The sequence below is a fragment of the Phyllostomus discolor genome, chromosome 11 (assembly GCF_004126475.2).
Source record: "Phyllostomus discolor isolate MPI-MPIP mPhyDis1 chromosome 11, mPhyDis1.pri.v3, whole genome shotgun sequence".
Taxonomy (NCBI): Eukaryota; Metazoa; Chordata; class Mammalia; order Chiroptera; family Phyllostomidae; genus Phyllostomus; species Phyllostomus discolor.
In genome coordinates this window covers 24,809,975-24,832,674 of record NC_040913.2, presented here as the reverse complement: position 1 = coordinate 24,832,674, position 22,700 = coordinate 24,809,975, and the positions used below count along the sequence as shown (strand labels likewise).

The window sequence follows — 22,700 nt, the reverse complement described above, 5'->3', positions numbered from 1 at the left end:
AGTAAGTGCGCACATTTTTCATGCGTCTGTTTTAACTGGGATAGTCACTAAAGAATTGGAGTTTTTCATTTCTTTATTTGAACATTTGAGGTTTATAATTACCAATTTTAAAATGAAATACATCCTATATGCCAAAGCTGTATACGGCACCAAGTCCGTGCACTTGCCCAAGATTGTAAAAAATGGTAACTACCATACCTAAGGCTAAATAATTCCTTATATATAAAACTGATCCTTACATTTTGGAAGGTTTCTACTTAAACTACTCTTAAAATTCTCTTCAAGATAGCTTTAAAGTTTTCCAACCAACTATAAAGATGAAATCAGGCTCAGATCAGCTTACAAAGAAAAAGGTTGTATCTGCTTTTCCTTCCTCCCATCCTTTCATTATCTAATAGTGAAAAGCATCACTCGCATCTGAACACCCTCTCTTTAAAACCAGTCTTAAAGCATTGGACCCTGTTAGATTCTTAGACACCTTGTAACTCTCACTTGTTTGTGCCTAGAACTGGGTACTTGATAATGAACCTCTATGAAACAGCACTGGGTACCCAGCTGAGAAGACTACAGCCTATGCAGGAAGCACAGACAGACTTGTTTTTATTGTTGTTCAAGCACAGTTGTCTCCACTCCCCCGACCTTCCCCTGCCCCACCCATGCCCACCTCCCACCCTCAATCATTCCCCCCTTTGGCTTTGTCCATGGGTCCTTTATACATGTTCCTTGATGACCCTTCCCTTTCTTTCTCCCATTTTCCCCCTCCCACCTCCCCTCCGGTCACTGTCAGTTTGTTCTTTATTTCAGTGTCTCTGGTTATACTTTGTTTGCTTGTTTGCTTGTTTTGTTGCTTAGGTTCCACTAGTAGGTGAGATCACATGGTATTTGTCTATATATATCCCCAGATCTGTCTCTTGTCTCAACAGTGTTTGCCAGAACAGGCCAGGGTATAGCCCTTCTCCCAGCCTCGGATCGCCCTCCAGCCTCTCTTCCAGTCACCACCTTCGGAACCACCTCAGCCATCCTCACCCTCTGAGACCAAGCCAACATGATTTCTTTAGCTTAATTCCTTATTGCCAAAGAACCAAGAGCTCTTAAATTGGTCAGAATTATTCCACCGAGGTGTAGGCTGCCACCAACTGCCTGGGCAATGGGCATCTGCAGGCCTCCCACACCAGCCTCCCTCTGGGCTTCTATTTTGATTGTGAGTATGTGGCCCTGAAAAGGCTGAGGAGAAGCTCGAGGGCAGCAAGCATCTCTTGAAGATGCAAAAGCAACAAGGTGGCTGTGTCTTCTTCCCAGATGGGTTGAAGCCTCCCAAGGTGAGTTGGGTGAAACTCAGGACACCATGGAAGCTGCCTTGGCCTTGGAGAAGAACCTGAACCAAGCCCTCTTGGATCTGCATGCCCTGAGTCTACCCACACAGATCCTCACCTCTGTGACTTCCTGGAGAACCACTGTCTGGATGAGGTGAAATTCTAGAAGATGGGCAACAATCTGACTGACCTCTGCAGGCTAGCCTGCCCCCAGGTTGGACTGCGCAAGAATGTCTCTGAATGGCTCACCCTCACTCATGACTGGGAGCCTTTGGAGCCCAGAGGGCTCTGAGGGGCCCCTCTGCACCCCCTTGCTAGGCAGCCTGTTAACCACCTTGGAGCCCTCTCCCATGCAATGGACCAAATGAAAACAACAAAGTTTTCTGCGGAGGATAAAAAAGGCCGATGTAGGAGAATGCACTCAAGAAAATCATGCCTTTCACCTTCATTGCTTTACCACGGCCATCACTCTAATTCTGGCCTCGTACCCCTCTCCTGGGCAATTCCATAACCTACTTGGCCTTCCTACCTCTTATGAGATTCCCTCCCATCAATGAAATAAGACTTCTTTGCCTACCCTGTTTAGGTTCTTGAGGTGACAGGCCTAGCCAGTATCCAAGGCTGCTCTGTCTTGACCCTCCAGCTAACTCCTACCACTCATGACTACATGGCATGCCCTGTACTCTCCAGCACCCTGACTCTGCTCACAGCGTCCGCTCCATTTGGAATGTCACTGTGAATGAGCTCTAACGGCCCAGGTACTACCCAAAGCTTGTCTAAACGTCTCCTCATTTCACAAACCCTTCTCCTCCATCACAAACTAGAATACATGTCTCCCCACTTTTTGCTCAATATTCTGTTTAGTTTTTTTGGTATATCTCAAATAGTTACAACATTCTGACTTGTATTATACCAAATTATTTACAAACACTTATATCTTCCCTTCCCTACCACAGGGAGTCTATTTTATTGGTTGGTTGGCTGGTTATATCTTCTCTGGAACAGGGTAAACGTACCTTCCGTGTCATGGAGCTTCACTGCACAATGGAGAAGCTACTAGTTGCGTGTGTCTACTTTAAAAATAAAATAAAGATAAAAACTCTGTTCCTCAATTGTACTTGACACTTGACTTCAAATGCTCAGTGATCACATATGGCCAGTGACTACTTAGCTAAATAGGGCGGGCATGGACTATTTTAATCATCAGAAAAAGTTCTATCAGACAGCACCACTGCAGAGACTCATAAGAGTTTAATTTAAATTTATATATAATTATCATCCAAGTGTCATGAGAATAGGAAACAAAGAGGGAATCTTGAGGGTGACTGTTTTGATGATTTGGAGGACCAGCTGATGCATACACTCAACTATCTTCTCTGGGAGGTTTTCATAAGCTGAGAGCAGCTAACAGTTGCTATCTCCATCATATTAAAAACCACCCCAACTAGGCCAGAACAATTTTCTGATACTTCATATATAATTGATAGTGGTTAAGGAAATTTATATGGCAACTGTTTTGCAGAAGCTTTAATTCACACTTTCAATATTTAAAAAGGCTGCTGTCACGGCTGGTAGGAATAAAATTAAACCCACCAGCTGTGGTTTGTTTTTTTTGAGGAAAACACATAACGTTTTATTTCTGCTTTGTCTGTCATCCTTGTAAATGTCAGAGATACAGAATTGAAATGTACTGAATACCCTGGTTTGTCACTAGAATCTTCTGAAAATACCTGGTTTTTGAAGTAGGTGGATATTTTAGTAATTTTAGTGGAAATTTTTATTTTTTATAATGGTATAAAGCACATCAGTCATATATTTGCACAGGAAAAAAATGTAATAATAAAATACATTTGAAACCTTGTAATTTTTATAATCTTTTCTTGGTGGCACTTTTCATCAAAAGATGATCAAGGGCAATTTTTAAAAGAGACATATTTTTCAATTCTTTCATTTATTAGAATTTTGAGGCTATTCCAAGAAATGTCATCCTAGATTATTTAAAATTGACCAGGTGTTTAGCTATAAAGGTCAAGAGTATTTTGCTGAGACTTAGTAGATTTCATGAAACCTTCTAGAATCACAGCACTGAATTATAAAGTGTCCTTTTGATCTATGACATTGATGTTACACACTGGGATAATAGAACTTACTTGTCACAAAATTCATCTCAAGTGTAGAGAATATACTCTGACAATTTAATGTTTTTCCATTATTTTCAAGTAGGAATAATTGTATCTATTTTTTCAATGTTTTTGCCTTGTAAGCAGTCGGCCATTGGTAAGTACCCTAAGTACAAAGGCTTAAGTATCAAAACTTAGGCATTACCTATTATATATCAGTACTTAATGTCAGTCTAATCAAAATAAAAATCACTTAAATCTAAGGAGCATTATCTATTATGAAGAATTCCCTGATCAGATTTCTCCAAGCTCATCATTATCTCACAATATTACTAAATACTCTTCTTGGTCTACTTGCCTCCAAAAATTTCCTTTAGTAATCCATAATGATCTTGCCACCCTCTCCTGAATCTAATATCTCCATGGAGAGACTTTACTCGAATTAGATGCAACAAGATGGAGTCTTTCCAAATGTCATGACCTTTTCCTTAACATATCACAACGAGTTAATTCTTATGATCAATTGATTGAGAATCTAAAAAATCACAAAGTAGACATGAGTTTACACTGTAATAAAGGAAATATGGAGAGAACATCATCATGGGCCCCCAGGACACCAGGCAAGTAGGAGGTGGCAGCATGACAATACCAGGGCAGAGCTGGCTTCCAGGAATGAGTGGAAGGAAGGCACAAGAGAAGAATGTCTGGCATCTTGCACTTTTGCCCAAGGCAGTCCTTGCTTTTGCAGAACAGAATGAACAAGTTAAATCAGTATCCTTCTATCAGCACACCACACATAATATTTACATTAAATTTACAATTGTGTATCAAAATGGTAGGTTTATATCCAAATACAATAATGCAAAAATATGCCAATAAAATCACGTGTTAATATATTTATAGTTCAGAACCATGGCTTCAGTAAGATTAAAACAAATAGAGAAACCTCATGTTTGCCAGTTCATTCACACTTTCAGCACCCTTGTCACTTTATAATGCTCTGCCGGTACTTATCACAGATTGCAAAATGAAAAAAAAATCCTGCCTATGTAAAAATAGCAGCTGTTATTTGCCATTAAAAATTGGGCAACTTCATAAATCTTTACAAACTCAGAGAAAACAGAAGTGCGTGTCTTTAAGATTGATCAAAGTAAATTTTTATTGTCTTAAAGCCAAAAGATAAAAAAAAGAAAAAGAAAGCCAAAAGATAATTTACATTTTTGTCTGAAGCTACTGTTCCTTTTGTTTACAAATATTTCTGGAAATTGGAATCTAATAGTGTAGCTTTGGTGACTACATCACAGGGATGCTAATCACAACATTTGGTGGTTAATTTCCTAAAAATGATCAGATAAAAAAATCTGAAAAAATGGTCCACATCTCATTTTTTACTCTCACTTGAATAATTTAAATCTCAACTATTTCTTGGCTGTATCATGTTTTCTATGTCTCAATGGACAGTGCCTGGGTAAATTAAGCCTAAAAGGTCCTTCTAATTTCTAACCTTGATGATCACCCTCTTCTCCTGGATACTTCTCTAGTGTAAATATCATCCTCATCACATAATGTGTCCAGAATAATACATTCACTGTAAAATCACAGCTTTCATCAGGCATCCCCCCTGCTTGGCACCGTGACTCACAGACCTTTCCACACCTCTGATACCACCTCCAGCCTTGGACCAACGTGCCCCCGCACCAGCCCATGACGGGCAGAACTCAAATAGCTTTCGCTCATATTTCTATATCCTTGAAATGTTTTTCTCCCTCCTTCACACAGATATCACCTCATATTTTCAGGAATTCACTTTAATTCTATTTTACTTTTGTAACCCCTTGTTAATGTGCTGCTTCCGAAAAAGTCTCCAAGAGATTTTGGTTTTTGTTGCTGTTACACCACAAACCTGTTTCTGTGATCTCAATTTTCATTACTCACCAGAATGATCCATTTTATGATTTCCCTTGATTAAATTAAACATATGTCTGCAAAATTTCTACTATACTTTGGCTACGGTCAAATCTCTAAACAAATTTGCCAGTAGTTTGCAAAAAGTTTTCATTATTTTTATAAACACAAAGTAATCAAAAGAGAAATCAAAGCACCTTCGGAGGCACTAACGTAATCTGTCTGAATCCTTCATAGAGGTGGTTGTAATAGAACATCACAAGATATGAAATATCATGTTTCTTATTCTGTCAAGGTCAATTGGTCACCGATTTCAAAGGAGTCAATGTTCTGGAGCAGGTTGACATCCTGCTTGTATGTCTTAAGCAAGGTTTAGTCAATACAGTAGGAAGAGTCATTAGTTATTCAAGGTAAAACTTTCAAAAAATGTGACTAAGACACTTTGACCTTCTCTGAATCAGGAAATGCTCTGTGCATTTTTATGCTCCTTTAAATATAATTTGTCTAAACTGTCTAAAGTAAATCAAAAACTATCACTCAACCCTCTTAGTAAAAAGGGTAAATTTTAATTGCAGAACTTAAAACCTCACAATTAAAAGCTGTGCTGATACTTAAAGCCAGCACAAACACAGGAATGAAAGCTGATGAATACAAATTAGATTTCTTAACATATTTGTAATTCTGGAGGATACTCTACAGCATAGACCATTTAGGTGCTTTAAATGATTTTATAAGGAAGGAATAAATTGGATAATTATTATACTTTTAAAAAGTTAGGTTACTTACATTCTTATTAATAACTATATGACTATCAATATCTTTTATGTGATAAGATATTCATAACATACCTCAAACAGAAAACAAATATGTGAAAAAGAAAAAAAATCCTTTATCCTGAAAAATGTATTGAGTCTTATTAACATGTGCACTTTTTAAATTAAATATAAAATTATTCTACTTAATAAATAAAACTCAAAGTCTACCCAATATATAAGAAAAATATAACAAAAAAAATAAACAAAAAAAGAAATAAATAAATGTTATTACTGCTGAACATATAGTAACAATTTCCTATTCCTTCCAAAGATGCATTGCCTTTTCAACAGGATATAGCCTTACATAATAACATCTTTATAACAAAGCATGCAACATATGTGCTCAAATGAGAATTCATTATCCGAACTATTGAGACATATAAGCATAGCAATATAGCAGAGAGAAAACATAAAATGATTTTATACTAAATATTGACTACTCTGTAGATCTCAATGTCAAAAGCAGCTAAAGAGAAAATGACACAGATTACCAAGACATTTCTTGAATAATCAGCCCTTAGAGTTCTGAATTCTCAGACAGACGGGCTGAGAAAGGAGTAGTAAGAATTAGGTAGTTTGCTAGTAGTCAAGGAGGCATACAGTGCACGCATTCACATGGTAGAGAATACAGTGTGTGTGTGCGCACGTGAGCACATGCATGTGTGGCGTTGCAGTGGAGGCATAAAGAGAAGAGAGGCACTAATCACAAAGAAAAGTAACACATAGAAGTATTGAAAGGGGAAGTTGATTTAAAGACCAGCTTTGCCAATTCCACAATTTTGCAGAAGCTAATAGTTATTATAGTAAAAGCTAATGGTAACTGAGAGCTTATTAAATGTGAGGAGCTACAGGAAATACTTAGGTTATGTTATTTAACACTCACAAAAATATTTTCATTTAGAAAGAATCAAACCACTTACACATGAGAGAAAGTTTAAATGGCATAGAAGAGATGAAAATTTGAATTCAGGTTTATCTTTGATAAATCAGTGTTCTTCCTATCACACTATACTTTACAATGAAAAGAAGAGGGAATATTCAAGGGAATATGTTATCATATATTACCACCAGTGTGTAAACTTTAATAGCAATAATGCAATTTAGAATAGTGAACACCGCCCTGGCTGGCGTAGCTCAGTGGATTGAGCACGGGCTGGGAACTCAAGTGTCCCAGGTTCAATTCCCAGCCAGGGTACATTCCTGGGTTGCAGGCCATAACCCCCAGCAACTGCACATTGATGTTTCTCCCTCTCTCTCTCTCTCTCTCTCTCTCCCCCCCCCACTCCCTTCCCTCCCTAAAAATGGATGAATAAAATCTTAAAAAAAAAAAAGAATAGTGAATACCTACAACAAATTACTGGACTTACTGGAAATTTTGTCAAAACATGGATTGTTTGTGAAATAGAAGTTCGTTCCCCAAGAATTCATTAAATGAGGTGTGAGTTGTAACAGCATTGACAAGATAGATACACAGTGAACCCAGGTGACTTTTCAAATTCTGAGCAGATGGAGAAAATACTATGAATTTGCCTGTAGAAATGGTAGAGAAAAGATAAATTTATTGCTCTAATCTTTTAGCACAATCATAACTAAAGGCTCATTTGGCTTCAACTTCATTATTTTTAACAAAATTCACTACATTACAGTTACTTGCATAGTACAAAGTGCCATAAATAATTTAAATTAAACTACACTTGTCAAAATAAATGAACAAGTAGGTTTTATGATGCAGTACATTTTATGATGCCCTTAATTCTTTAATTTGTGTGTTTTGCTTAGTTGCTAATTCTGAAATTACTGTAATCTGCAAAGGCTCTTGTACTCATTAGTATAGATTATGAATGTCCCAGCTCAACAGGAAAATCAGTATGGAGAAGAATTGCACTGGACCAGGATGTTTTTTTCAATGATACTGTAGGAGTATTTTATAAACATTGATATGAGGGAAATAGAAGAAATAGTTTATGTCTCTTCCATACAAATTTACCACTTAGTCCTATCCCCATATATTTATAGAGATAAGGATCTATCTGTATTCACATTATATCTATCTAATATGAGAATATCTACAAAGACCTATATTCAGTAACTTACCTTATCTCAGCTACCAGATTGCCAAGTATAGAAGGTTCTTACTAATGTATTAATTTTGTCCCACTATAATTAATCAAGACTGGTACTAGAGTTCTCCAACAAGATTTATGCAGAATTATCATAAGGCAAAAAAGTAAACTAATTAAAAATCATTTTTGAAATGCTAAAATGCATAATACTGTGCCAAGGAGCCTATAACAGATAAGCTACCTGTTTACTACACACTATAGATTAAATATATAAAACAAGTTCCTATGTAAGTAAATATTTCTTTAAATTAGTGTGATTTCCAAATACTAGGGAGTCCATCCATGGTTTCTTTTTTTCATCACACCACTTACAGACTAACAAAAAACAAAGCTCTCAACCGCATTACCTCCTCAAACCACTAGGTCACCATTTAATTACTGAATCTTTGACATCCTCAAGGGTATCTAACTAAACATCAAGAAACCACAGAGAAACTCCTGGAATGATCGCTGAGTGTACTCAGATTGGGGGATTGTCACACCGGTTGTATTCTCCCCATCTATCCCTTTGCTATTCCACCTGCCATCTCACTCCAGAAACCAAGTAACATGGGGCAATTGAAGCTTCCCTTGGCAAAATCCCCCGAACCTCATCAAAATAAGGTTATAATAGCTTTATGTGATGATCAAATAAGTTACTCTCAAATATTTCTGAGAACTGGATGCCTGTGTACAAGCTGCTAAAAGGTATTTAGGAAATTGATTCTTTTATTAAAAATTAAGTTTATAAGTTAAATCAGAATGGACTGAACAGGTTTTTTCTCTCTCTCTCCCCCCATTATCTACAAGTTTACACATTTTTTTTCTTTCATGTATTTGAACTCATTAAAAAATGGACTCACAAATTAAACTGGCCTACAACTACTTAAAACTGTTATCCTGATGTGAATTTTAAGGATCACAGGGGCTTCAACATATTTTCTTTATACTCCAGATTTATGATTTATTAATAGATTTTACAATCAATTAAATATTAGGCATAGAGCTCTAATTTCATATGCACTATAATAAAAAAAGAGTGTTTCCACCTCTTAAGGATGTGAATTGAACCCCCTTACAGAGCATATCAACACAATGCATTCTGATGTTAAACTTTTAGGTCTATTTGTTGCCTTTCTTAAAAATCTAGAGCTATACAATAATATTGCACATTCACAGCTGTTTTGAGTCTGTCTAATCAACTTCGCTTAAAAGACGTGTATTCCTGTCTTGATGACTCTAGGTTACAAACATTACCTTCATTCCAAAATTCTGTACTTCGGTCAGTAGGAGAGGAGTGGTCAAGGGTGGCTGGACGGCATGAAAATGGCATCATCATACACGTGAATTTAAATGCATTACATGGCAGTTCCCTGAAGCCCATTTCCAACTGACTCAGGCATTTAATATGCATCTGTTATCAACATGAATATGATGTATTATTATATAGTAACCAATCAAATATATGCCACCATTTAGCTTGGGATTGTCCTTAATAAGAAGAGGCTAAAGACATGGGCCACACAAAAAAGGAAGACTCCTGGGAAATATTTACTCCCATTACCATGATCAAATTCATAACTTAGAGATCTACATCACCTGAAGTGCTATCGGTTTATTATCCAATGAAATCACACTTTGGTGCTTAAATCATGACGCCCCATTACCGCTAAATGATAGTCAGGTGGCCCCAACTGTTGATCTGCCCCAAGTCCTCTTCTCTCTTAGATCTGAAAACTCACAGCTTCTCACTTTTTTACACAATCACTACACAACTCAAACTTTTTCCCGTAAGTTTACACTTGACTTCCACTAAAATTTGCCCTATTTGTCTACTTCCTTAAACATATTCAGAATTTTCAAACAAAGATAATGGAGTTCATACATTAAAAATATTTAATGTTTTCTACTATGTTCTAAAGCACTGAACTCGGTCATCACGTGCATGCCAGTTCTAAGTAATGAGTTTTATTATTTTTCTTTCACAAAGAAGGAGAGACTGAATTGAGCTCGGAAATAATCTAAGTTTACTAAGTCTGGAAATGATTCCCATTTCTACAGCATCGGACAGTTTACCCACAATCATTGTGATTTAATATCACCTAATTCTACAAGGGAGATGCTGATCTACACCTAAGATTAATAAAAAAGGGACATGGTGAGTTGAGTTCCTTGCCTAAGGTCGTATCGTGTGGTCGTATCGTTTGATCAAGCGTGTTACCAACCCGAGGACTCACACTCAAACTGCATTCCTGTAACTCCCCTGACATCAGACCCATATGCTCATTTCCACCCACGTAACTTCTCATGTCTCCATTAATGAAGTTTCCTTTCTCCGTTCTGAAGGAGAGATCACCCCTCCTCTACCTCAAAGTCAGGACAACGAGGAAAGGAAAGTGACCATACCACAAAACAAGTTGCAGAGAAAAACTTAGTGTAATTTCATTTGACTAGCTCTCATCCAAGCCATTTCCCAGACTAGTGGTGTGCCAGGATATTCAGGTAGGCTAAAATACACAACACTCAGAAGGACAAGTTCTCTGTGGCATATCATATGAATATTTAAAAGGACAGCCCTTTCCTAACCATAATGTAAAATAACATGTGAACTCATAATTTTTAGAGTTAGAAGAAACCTAAGAGACTATCTAGCTCAGTAATTTCATTTTACAGACCAATGTACGTGAACCCTATATAGACAAAGTAATATGGCAAGTTGAGGCAAAATGAAGTCTTGAATCCAGACTCTAAGCCCTCTGCCAGGAACTGTCTGGACTGTGTTCATTGTGTTATTGTAATAATTTTTGAGGGCAAAGGATAAAATTAATGCAAGTGGTAAAATAAATAGATTATGATTCTGTCAACAAATGAACTGACTGTGGCCTTATCTAGTAGCAAAATATTGACTTTGATGAACTGGATATAAATCTGAAAACTTCCCATTAGTCAGTTTCTCCCAGAAACTAGGAAGTCAAGTTTCTCTAAATTGGCAGTAAAAAAGAAAAGAAAAAGACCTTTAGTGATTGAAAGTTACTGATTATTGTTACAACTTTGTACAAGTTTATAAAATACACATTTTGCTTAGCTACCAAATCAGCCAAAACTGTAGAAACTTAATAAATCATTGACATCAATTCACATACTATAAATTATACTATACTAATCATATTATAAAACATATTTGATTTTTCCTTCACATAATTCACTAATACCATGCATATATGAAGATAGGATTGGTATAATGATGGAAAGTAAGAAATGAAGTATCTTACAAAACATTTTTAAATGGGAGTCTATTAATAACAGTGGTAAAAAAACTGGTATCAAACAAGTTGCATATAATTCAATACAAGAAAAATTTTGAAACATTAAAGGACTGAAATTAGATTGTAATGGACTCTTTGGATTAAATCAATGCAATTAAGAATATGATGAAGTATCCAGTTATCTGTTTTCTGAGCCTTTGAAAAGTGGAAATATTAATGGAACTGTACAAGAAACTAATGCTACTAGATTAATTGCCATAGTAATTGTCATATTATAAATATGGTATTTGTGACAATTATGCATCAGCATAATGCATGGGTTGTCACATTACTTGAACAAATCTTTAGTTAGATCATCAAGCATTTCTTTCTTTGCAGCATTATTACAAATTTAGAACATTTTAGAGGAGAAATGTGAAATTCTGCACTGACATAGCATATGTTTTTAAAAGTTTACCACTACTTCAACTAATAAGTTGGGAGAAATTAAGCAGTACAAATGCAACCTGAGAAAACCTCAACAGGAATGTAAACTAAACGGGTGGGGAGGTCTGTAGGTGTCAATCATGAACAAAATGCAACTGTCAAGCTTGCTTTGCTAACAAACTGTCACATCAACAATATGGAGTTAATGACTACAAATTAACTGTATACCAGATGCTTGACACTTTGTTATGACACTTAGCAAGCTAGTTGACATTTGGGGATCAAAGCTTCTTTAATTACACTTTGTATAACATGTGCAACCTTTATGCTAATGTCCAAATATTCCTTGGAGCAAGACTGTCCAAGGAAAAACGACCACAGACTGTTTTCTAGGTGTGGGTTGGAGCCAGGCTTCAATGCACAATGTTATTCAGTATGAGCTTTGCCTAAAATAACACTGTTTCTTAACTTGGTGAACTGGTGAAACCCTTTTTCTCACATAAAGACACAGTCTGTGAAATAGCACATTTTCAAACAAGGTGGTAATAGCATTTATAGCCATTTATAAAAGGAAAGACAAGTAGGCATATCAGATTTTAAAATAACTGCAAAAGGTATTAAAGAGTGTGAGTGATAAAAAAACTGTCTTCGGAACACTGATTTGACTGATTTTTCAAGTCATTTTTAAGGAAATGGTTTGATATTTTCCCAAGTGAATAAAACTTAATAAATGATATAAGCAAAACTTCACACCACAAGTATAATACTGAACACTACACTTGCATAATCATGAATTATAGGCTGTGTCAACATAAGAAAAGGTTAACATTTTTATTAGGTTTTAAAATAAGCTCAGATTAATTAACCAAAAATATTGTCATAAAATTAACAAAATTTAGAAAATAGCTAATAAATCAAGAAGAAAATATGTCAATAAAAATATCTACAAATCTAAATTAATAAGTTAAAGATGTAACAGCATGAATACTATCAGAGCTTACTTTGGAAAAGACACTATCTGCCCTGGCTGGTGTGGTTCAGTGGATTGAGCGGCTGGCCTGCAAACCAAAGGGTGGCCAGTTCAATATCCAGTCAGGGCACATGCCTGGGTTGCGGGCCAGGTCCCCAGTCGGGGGCACACGAGATGCAACCACACAGTGATATTTCTCTCCCTCTCTTTCTCCCTCCCTTCCCCTTCCTCTGAAAATAAATAAATAAAATATTTTTTAAAGTTACTGTCTGTGTATAAGGGATTGAAATAAAGTAATATTCTTATAAGATTCAGTAGCATTTGATCCTCCATCCTAATTTTACCTCAATTGTACTTCTCATGTACTAATGAGAAAATTAGTAAAACGTGAAGAAAAGAAAACATGGGGAGAGGGGAATATACAATCCTAAAGTTGGAAAGAATATTGAGGCTTGGTTAATACAACCTTGTCACTCGGTAGAGAGGGAAAACTATGGCTCAGATACGTGGAACTGTCCCAGTGACAGAGTCACGAACAGACCCTGCACTAGATGCCAGCATTGTAAATTGCGTAAGGGTGCTATTTCCAGTACAGCACTCTGGCTCTCTTTGCCGCCACTACAGCTCCAACACACTGAAATGGCTAACAAGCAGTGTAATTCTGTCGGTTGGTGAGCCAGTCATTGAATATGTATAGAGCTTTTATAAAATTGCAAGCACTCCTCTACAGGACAGTGATACTGTGACACACCAGGGAGGAACTAAGCATGTGCTGGACAAGACAGCAACTATGTGACATGAGTCACTGCTGGGCACTTGCATGTGGCTAGTCTGAATTGACATACACTATAAATGCATAAAAAATAATGTATGATATCTCATTGATGATGTTGACTAGATGTTGAAATACTATTTTAATATTGATAAAATGAAATATATTATTAAAACTAATTATGCTTGTTTCTTTTAATTTTTTAAATATAACTATTAGAAAATCTAAATGCATGGTTCACATTAAACTTCTATTGGGCAGCATTTAACTAGTCCAAAAAAGTGTCCCTTCAAGGAACTGGAAAGTTTGAAGATAAGAAACATACAGGCTGTAATGAAGATAAAACAGAATGGTCTGACAGAGAGTAACTGGGTGTGGGTGTGTTTTAACAAGGGTTGTCTGTGAAGGCCACTCTGAGGAGTGGGGAATATTAAAACGGAGGTGTAAGTCATGAAAAAGACACTGGCTGGTTTGAGCTTGGCAGATACAAGATCAGAGAGAAGGTTACTGTGGAGGTGACCAGGTGGAGGTGAGGAGATAAGAAACCAGTCTGTTTGAATGTAACGTCTGACAGTCCCAAGAAGAAGCTGGCACTTTGGTTGTCACAGTAGGGTTTTGAATGTCACCATCTGCAAGGCTATGACCCTCATGAAGCTACTGCCACTTCCTGCCTCTTCTAGGATCACCTGTTGGGTCATCCTGTCTCTCCTCTTGCACGGCTACCATTCATTCTCCAGGTCAGGCATCAATATTAACTAATAGTCACCATTAAACCTCCAAATGTAATATTCTTACATTCCCATTAGCCAAGCAATCAGAGTAAGTCAAATTTATTTGTTGAACGTGGATTCCCCACTGCGGTTCCGATGTAAAGAAGCTGCCTTTGGAATAGATGTGGCCCTGTCTCTTTTCACCTATACTAAGTCCCAAAAGCATATTTTCATTTTAGGTTCTCATTCTAGTTTCTTAAATACGTCTTCTCCATTTTGAAACTCCCAGGAAGGGAGGTGCATCCATCGGGGTCTTGGTATAGAACCTGGTCCACTCACAGGCTGCAACTAAGGGCGTGACTTCAGGGGCATTTTCAAAAACATCAGCAATGCTGAAGTAAATAAATAAGGAACAGAGTGGTTGGTATCCAGGGAATGCCGGGTGTGGGAGACCTAAAAGGTGAAGAAGAGGGAATAGTTACTGCAACTGGAGAGTACCTGCAAGAACTGTGGGTTTGCAGGGAGAGATGAAGTTTGCATCGTTAAGGCAGCAGGAAGGAAATAAGTAAATGGCAAAGAACGTAGTGTGGTTCTGGAAGGGCACATGGGATTATCCAGCACAGAGCCTAACAGAGTATCACAGGACACTCTCTCCTTTATTTTCTGTGGTCCTGGCCTGAGGTTGGCAGCTTCCAGCTAAAAGCCTTTTTCATGGTCACAGGCAACCATAGGTACTTCTCTATTGGGTACAAGAAAGCATTAAGAACAGATCTTAAAAAAACATTTTATTTACTTATTTTTAGAGAGAGGGAGAAAAACATCGATATGGGAGAGAAACATCAGTGAGACCTGATTCGCAACCCAGGCATGTGCCCTGACTGGGAATCAAAGCAGCAACCTTTTAGTTCACAGGCTGGCGTTCAATTCACTGGGCCACACCAGCCAAGGCAAGAACTGATCCTTTCTGTGTACCCTTCTCTCTTTCCACCAGCAGAAATAACAAGAGTGTGCAAGCTCCATTCTCCACCAATAACAGAAAGGACCAGGTTAGGGAGTATAAAGTTTGTTTCATCATTATTTAGCAAACATTGATTGATTCCTTACAAAGTACTAGGTGCTATTCTCAGCTAAGTATCCAGTGGTGAAAAAACAAAGACCGTGTTCGAAGGAATTTACTATTGCCCTGGCCAGGCGGCTCAGTTGGTTAGAGCACCATCCAATAACAAAAAAGCTTCAAATTCTATCCCTGGTCAGGGTGTATATGGGAGGCAATTGATCGATGTCTCTCTCTCTCTCTCTTCCTTCATCTCTCTCTAAAATTCATAAACATATCCTAGGTTGAGGATTTTAAAAATAAAGAATTTATGTACTAATAAAGGGAAAATAAATCTAAGAAAACACACAATAATTTCAAATACTGATTAGGGCTAAAACAATAACATAATGTGATAAAGCATGTCTGGAGTTGGTTCAGATAGGCCAGAAATGGCTCAGTTTCATTGAACTGACACCTAATAATGGATCTGACTGAGTTCAACCTCAGGAAGATGTGAGAAGGCAGAAGAAAGGAGCACCCGGAAGACCAGAGGATCTACAGCACCGCACAGAAGTGTGGCAGCCTGCGAAAGACCTCCAGGGAGCTCAGCCCCAGTCACCAAGCCCCTATCCTAATATCCAGACAAGAAGAGGCAGGCTTTCTCCACACAATGAGCAGCACCACCCTCCTGCAACCACGGGGATGATGAGGTTGCTCTGTGATGATGTTTTCTAATTCCCAAAGACGCCACAGAATTGGTTGTAGCTTTGGGTCAGCCATGGTAGGATGTCGGGATTCTCTTCTAACTGCTAAAGCTATAATTTTTTTAGGTTTTCTATAATATTCTCGTGCTGGCTTTACTTTGAACTAATGCATTAAATGATGGGTAAAAAAAACAGAGCTCAGTATATATCAACTAAAATATTAATATCATTTTGGAAATGCAAATCATTTAAAATCATGCGTAACATACAGTTATAGGCCCACACTCTAATGCAAAAAGAGCATAAGAAATGGTCCTTTATAATAGATCATTTTCCTAGTATGATTTCTATGAGATAATAATAGGATCATCTATTGTTCTCTAAAAACTATTCTACAAACCTTGGCTGGCGTAGCTCAGTGGATTGAGCACGGGCTGCGAACCAGTGTCGCAGGTTCGATTCCCAGCCAGGGCACATGCCTGGGTTGCAGGCCACAGCCCCCAGCAACCGCACATTGATGTTTCTCTCTCTCTCTTTCTCCCTACCTTCCCTCTCTAAAAAATAAATAAATAAAAATAAATAAATCAAATAAAAAAAACTGTTCTACAGAGATGTCAGGACAACTATGTACAAATGGAAAAACCAAGAGAAAGAAAAAATAGAAAACAAAATGGAAAAGAGAAAGGTTTTTCATGTTTCCTTTCTGGTGAGCTCATCACACCATCAATCGTGCCTCAAATGAAAACACCTGAGGCATAACTTTTAATACCAGAGTTCTACCCCATAGCACAGGTCCGTAGGTCGTGATAGTTGATAGCTGGACTTCAAAGTGGCCAATATGTCTGTTCATGAAGACACAGCCTGAGAAAGCCAGGATCCACTCTGGAAAAGTTCATAATTGAACAGAGTAGAAGATGTATATTATAGGCTGTTGATCAAACCACCCACAGTGATGGGCCCATTCAAGCGGGTTCCCCCAGATTCTCCAATTTGTGAACATAGGTTTGAGTAGACTCATTCCTATGATTTCTTTTTAAATTACTTAATGTTCATTTTTTTCTACTTTACCAGAATTGAAAAAATGACTCTCTATTTATATACTGTGGTAATATATGTTATTTTCCCTGCCTCATAACAAACAGCTTTTTCTCAAGTAGGTAGTTATGTTACATGTAATATGTAAGCCTCAAGGAGGTATCTTGACGTCATTGGCATATTTTGAAACACTAACATTGATTTTTTCAGTATTAATATTAAAACTTTAATTCAGTAAATTATCCACTACTTTACCATCAACATCATGTTTTAATATATTAGTATACATGAATTATATTTTTTAAATCTTTATGAGGCAAACAATGAAGTAGAAAGTGTTTCATGGCCCTTAGTCACATCCCAGCAGATGAAAAACCAGAGAAACAAAACAAAGAATCCAAAACAAACAAATAAAAATCCCAAGAAAAAAGTAGGAGATAAAATACCTTAGAGCAATAATTTTTTTCTCAATTCTGGAGCAGGAATAAGATTATATTCAAAGCCTATGAGGCACAGAGAGGTTGAGATATAATGTCATTCACGAGATCGGACAACCTTTACACCTGAAATTTACATAATTTTCTTCATTCTAAAAGTTGAACAAGCTCTGTGTTCATAAACAATCTTGAAACAACTGTGAGACAGGGTGCAGATGAGGTGGAGCAGGATGACTAGAAAGTCATATGTAGGATTAAATGCAGACTTTCCATGAACTTTCTTATCCTCATCTATAATTGTGCTTTTCTCGAATTGGTCATTATGCAGTTTCTAATTGCCATCAGTTTTTAAATGATTGAAATGTATTGCAAAATGAGGTGTATCTTTTTTTTGGATCTCTTTCTCATGAAATTCTTATATTAAGAAAAAGTACATGACAACAACTGTGACATTCTCTGTTGATTACAATAAATCCTCCTCTTTCCCCTGCTGCCAGCCTCCACTTGCACCCGTGATTCCAATATTACACACAGTTTTCTAATCCTTTCACATTATGAAGCCTCTCTGTGTGCCTCACGCCCCTCATTTGTAACTTCAGGAAATTTGAGTAGATGAGTCTGAGATCCCTTCTGAGCTTCTTATGCCGAGATTTAAATATCAAATAGCCTATTAATTTTAATTTTTCCTAGTTATGCTACATTTTAACGTTGCACAAAAGTCAGTCTTGAATTTTTTCTCAATATGTTCCTGTAAGGTGGGAATGCTTGGAATCTTTCATTTTTTTCTAGACATATGCACTTAGATAATAAGAGCATCACTCTATTTTTTTAAGTGACAACAATACACAATTTTTTGTTTTGTTTCTCTGTCCAACCGTCACCCTGTGGTTTAAAGCATTTAAAATTCAATCTCTTCACCATAGTATAGTTTGACAAATCCCTTTTGCCATCTGTCAAACAAGTGGAATATCATCTTCTTCCTTAACCCTCTCTTACAATATAAACAAGGAAAGCCCCCACACACATGCACACTTCAATAATATCCAATCCTAAATATGCCTAGCATTATTTTAGTATTATTTATTAAAATATTCTATATTAAATCAACTAGAACTATAAATGGAAAAGAAACAGGGCTTCCACAACATTTTTAGGGAACAGAGCTACCTACAAAAGATCAAAGTTACATCTTGCAGAATGTTAAATGGATTAATATTGTTACAACTACCTGTGAAACATGAAAAGTAAAATGAAGTATGTCTTTATTTCTTTCCACTCCTTACTAATGGATTTCTTAAATTAAGGAAAAGGGCACTTATATGTACTCAGTGCTGCGCTCTCACAAAATTTATGTATCTTACAATGTTATATCCAGCATACTACATATTTCCAAAAAGCTGCAATGAATGTGGAAAAGCCTTTACAGAAGAAAACTTTCCTTAATTAGGGTTCATTTTCCTAATACAAGAATTTCTACAGACAGCTCTATTTTAGTTATGTAAAGCATGCAAAAAAAAGTGGCATATGCTCAATCAAAACTGAATTTGAAATTAACCTGTCACTTTAGACACCACAGTTTAAAAGGAAGGTTGGGATTAATTAAGGAAGGTTAGACTGTTTTCAAAGTCTCCATGCTGGAATTCAGTGGCTAACAGTCTAAAAGAACCTTAGGTGGTATCAAAGGAAAGCGGGAGAAAACTAAAGGAGAACAAATCAAAAACAAAACAAAGCACACCTTATTTTCATTGTTAATAATTTAATAGTTCTACAAAATAGAAAAACATCAAGCCATAATTTAAAAAAATAATATGCATAAAGAACAAAGACTAATTTATATATTAAAATTTATAGTTTAGACTCATAAAATTCTACAGAAAATATATCTTTGGGAACCATCATAACAAAGTACCTTCAGCAAGGAGTTGGCATGTCTCAAATAATAATTTTTGGCAAAGCTGAGTATAATTAACTGTGATTATTTTTTTAAATAAAAAAAATAAAATATTCAAGAAATTATTACTTTTCCTTATTTTGCACACAAGCATATAAACAAAAGCATGGCTTGGCTTAAAAAGTCCCTCTCTTGCCCTGACTAATGTGGCTCAGTGGATTCAGTGCCGGCCTGCCGACCCAAAGGTTCCTGGTTCAATTCCCAGTCCAGGCACTTGCCTGGGATTTGGGCCAGGACCCTGGTGGTTGGGGGTGTGCAGGAGGCAACTGATTGATGTTTCTCTCCCTCTCTTTCTCCCTCCCTTCACCTCTCTCTAAATATAAATAAATAAAATATTTTTTTCTAAAAATGCCCTCTTTTGCAAGCTATAAAGATAACAAAATGACTCAATCCCACATTTCCATTTTAAAAAAGCAATCAGTTATTCTACTTATTAAGACAAAAAAAGGGTCAATGTGTTCAAATCAGAAATTAAAAGGTTTTCATCTCTTTGCTAAACCTCCTGTTTCTAGTTGCATGCACATAATGATACTAAAAGATGACAATGGAACTTTAGAGAGCTATCGAGCTATGAAATGAAAGGCCTCGTAAAGATATGTGATTAAATTATTTAAACTTTTTTCACTGATGCACTAAGAAATGCATTTCCTTTTATTTCAGTATTATGATCAAATCATCATATAATAAAAAAAACTGAATGTTAAACCTGTATCAAAAATATGGAACAGCTGCAAAAGTCATTTAACATATTATAACACAGATAGCCAGAGGTAGTATTAAACTTAGAATTATAAGAAAGCAATTGAAGATGAAACTTATTTGAGCCTTCACTGCTTAAAGAGGCATTCAAGCCAAATTAACATAAATGTGAAAAAAGCATAACGCTTTCTATGCCCACATAGTTATAAGACTGAGAAAATCATATGAAAAGTGTTTCAAGTCGGTCAACAAATAGATGTTAAATGACAATAGTTTAAACGGTTATTCATCTGGAGGCTTAGGCTATCTGCAAAAATGTTGCATAATTATTGAAATACATTCCCCCTACTTAAAATAAAAGGCTAATTGTTTATCAGGAATTATAATAAAAACTTGCCAAAATCTGCTGTATAAATCCTACTACTTCATGAAATGTCAAGGAGAAATGGCTCACTAATTTATTTCCATATGAATAGGTCAAAATTTCTTGAACCTGTTGCACAGGCCATGAAACAGAAGTAATAAAATGACATTATTCTAAGAAAATATAATAATAAGGAATTTAAGTTCCTATAACTTTCTCAGAGAAATTATTACCCAATATAGAATTATATATATATGGACAGTCTTCAATAAAGAACATTTACTGTCTACAGTGAGACAAGATTTAAGATCCACACATTAAAGTCATTAAATTTAATCTGCAATAATAACCATGAACATTGTACATTACTGTTGTTATGATGATGGTGGGACTCATCCTCAGCTGGGACTCCGAAAGGTGTATCTAAAATCGAGTAATTGCTCAGAAATGAAAGAATAAAATGATGCAACCAATTTCCTGTAACAAACTGACATCCTGAAATTAGGAAAAAAAGAAAAGTTTTTCCTAATACTCTAAATAGACAATCGATAGCTAAATGTTACATACGCAACAGAAATGTGCTAAGTAATGAGCAAAACTCTGGTCATAGTAGGAACAGTGTGTGCCCAGCCAGTGGCAGGGGTTCAGTGAGCACCTTCCAAAAGTAGCAGACATGAAGGAGTGACAGAGAGGGTGAGTGGGGACAGGGGAGACAAAGAGCTAGAAAGGGAGGAAGGGAGAGCAAAGGAGAAGGGAGGGGGTGAGGACAGAAAGAACTCAAGGGGCAAGCTAGCCATGGCAGATATGATTTTTATTTAGCCTCTTCTACATCTACAGCTAAAGTTCCTCTTTCAGTGAAACTACAGTTTTCCATTTGGTTTCTTTTATAAACTTTAAAAGATAACTCTTTCTAGGTCACAAGGGTATTCTTTCAATTACTGCTTCATCAAAAGAGTTAATATAATTCCTTACTTACTCCCAGGGAGTAGTTTACACAATGGGGGAGTGTGCCCTAAAATGCATATGTTTTTTCCTATCACAAAGTCAATAAAGTAAAAGCTCTGTCCAAAAGAATTCATGTCCTTGAGCAATTTAAGAATAAAAAGATCACCATTTTATACAGTGGTAAACAAGAGATTTTTAACACTGTCACTTAAAATTTACTTTAATAATGGAAGGAAAACATAGTATTAAATTCAAAGAATATTCCAAATAATCAAGCCTTAAATTAAGGAGACTCTCACAGGAGGAAGAAATGGAAAATGCATCACTGATTGGCTTGGGAGATGAGAGCTATTAATTTATTAATTTTCATATCTTACCCAAGTTAATGGATTAAAGGTCAAAAATATTTTAAATGAAACAATAAAAAATGCCCTTACATATTACTAATTATGTGCTTCACATTTAGTTTCTCTTATTTATTAATATAATTCCCTTATTTTATTTAAGAATATTACAAAGAAGAAACAATTGCACAGATGATAATTTTGCATTATGTAACTGACTTCATATCCAAGCAATTAAATATATCACTGTTTTTCACAGGTCAATGGAGAAATAGTTCACATATCATCCATTCATGCATTTAAAGTGTATAGGACAACGATTTTAGTATATTTACTGAGCTGTACATTATCACCACAATCTAATTTTAGAATATGTGTATCGCCTTAAAAGAAACCCCATGCCCATTAGCAATCACAGTTCCCCTGCCCCACAGTCTTAGGCAATCATGACTCTGGCTTAGGTCTCTATAATTTTGCCTATTCTAGCCAATTGCTATAAATGGAATCATACAGCAGGTGGTCTTCTGTGACTGGCTTCTTTCACTTAGCATAATGTTGCAGCACGTATCTGCACTTAATGTTCTATTAATACTGAATAATATGCCATTGCATGGACAATTTATCTACTTACCAGTTGATGGACATTTAGGTTATTTCTTTGTTTGAGCTATTGTGAATAACATTGTTATAAAAACTTGTGTGCACATATTTTTGTGTGAGCACATATTTATTCACTACACATCTGACCGGTACCTGCAATAAAGACAGCGTGCCTTTGTGTTTCAA

General features: G+C 36.3%; 1 protein-coding gene across 1 annotated transcript in view; it reads right to left on the bottom strand.

Annotated features, from left to right (window-relative positions):
• The window catches only part of DACH1 (dachshund family transcription factor 1), a 399,674-nt gene that overhangs the window by 337,121 nt on the left and 39,853 nt on the right, over positions 1-22,700 (bottom strand). The window lies entirely within an intron of this gene.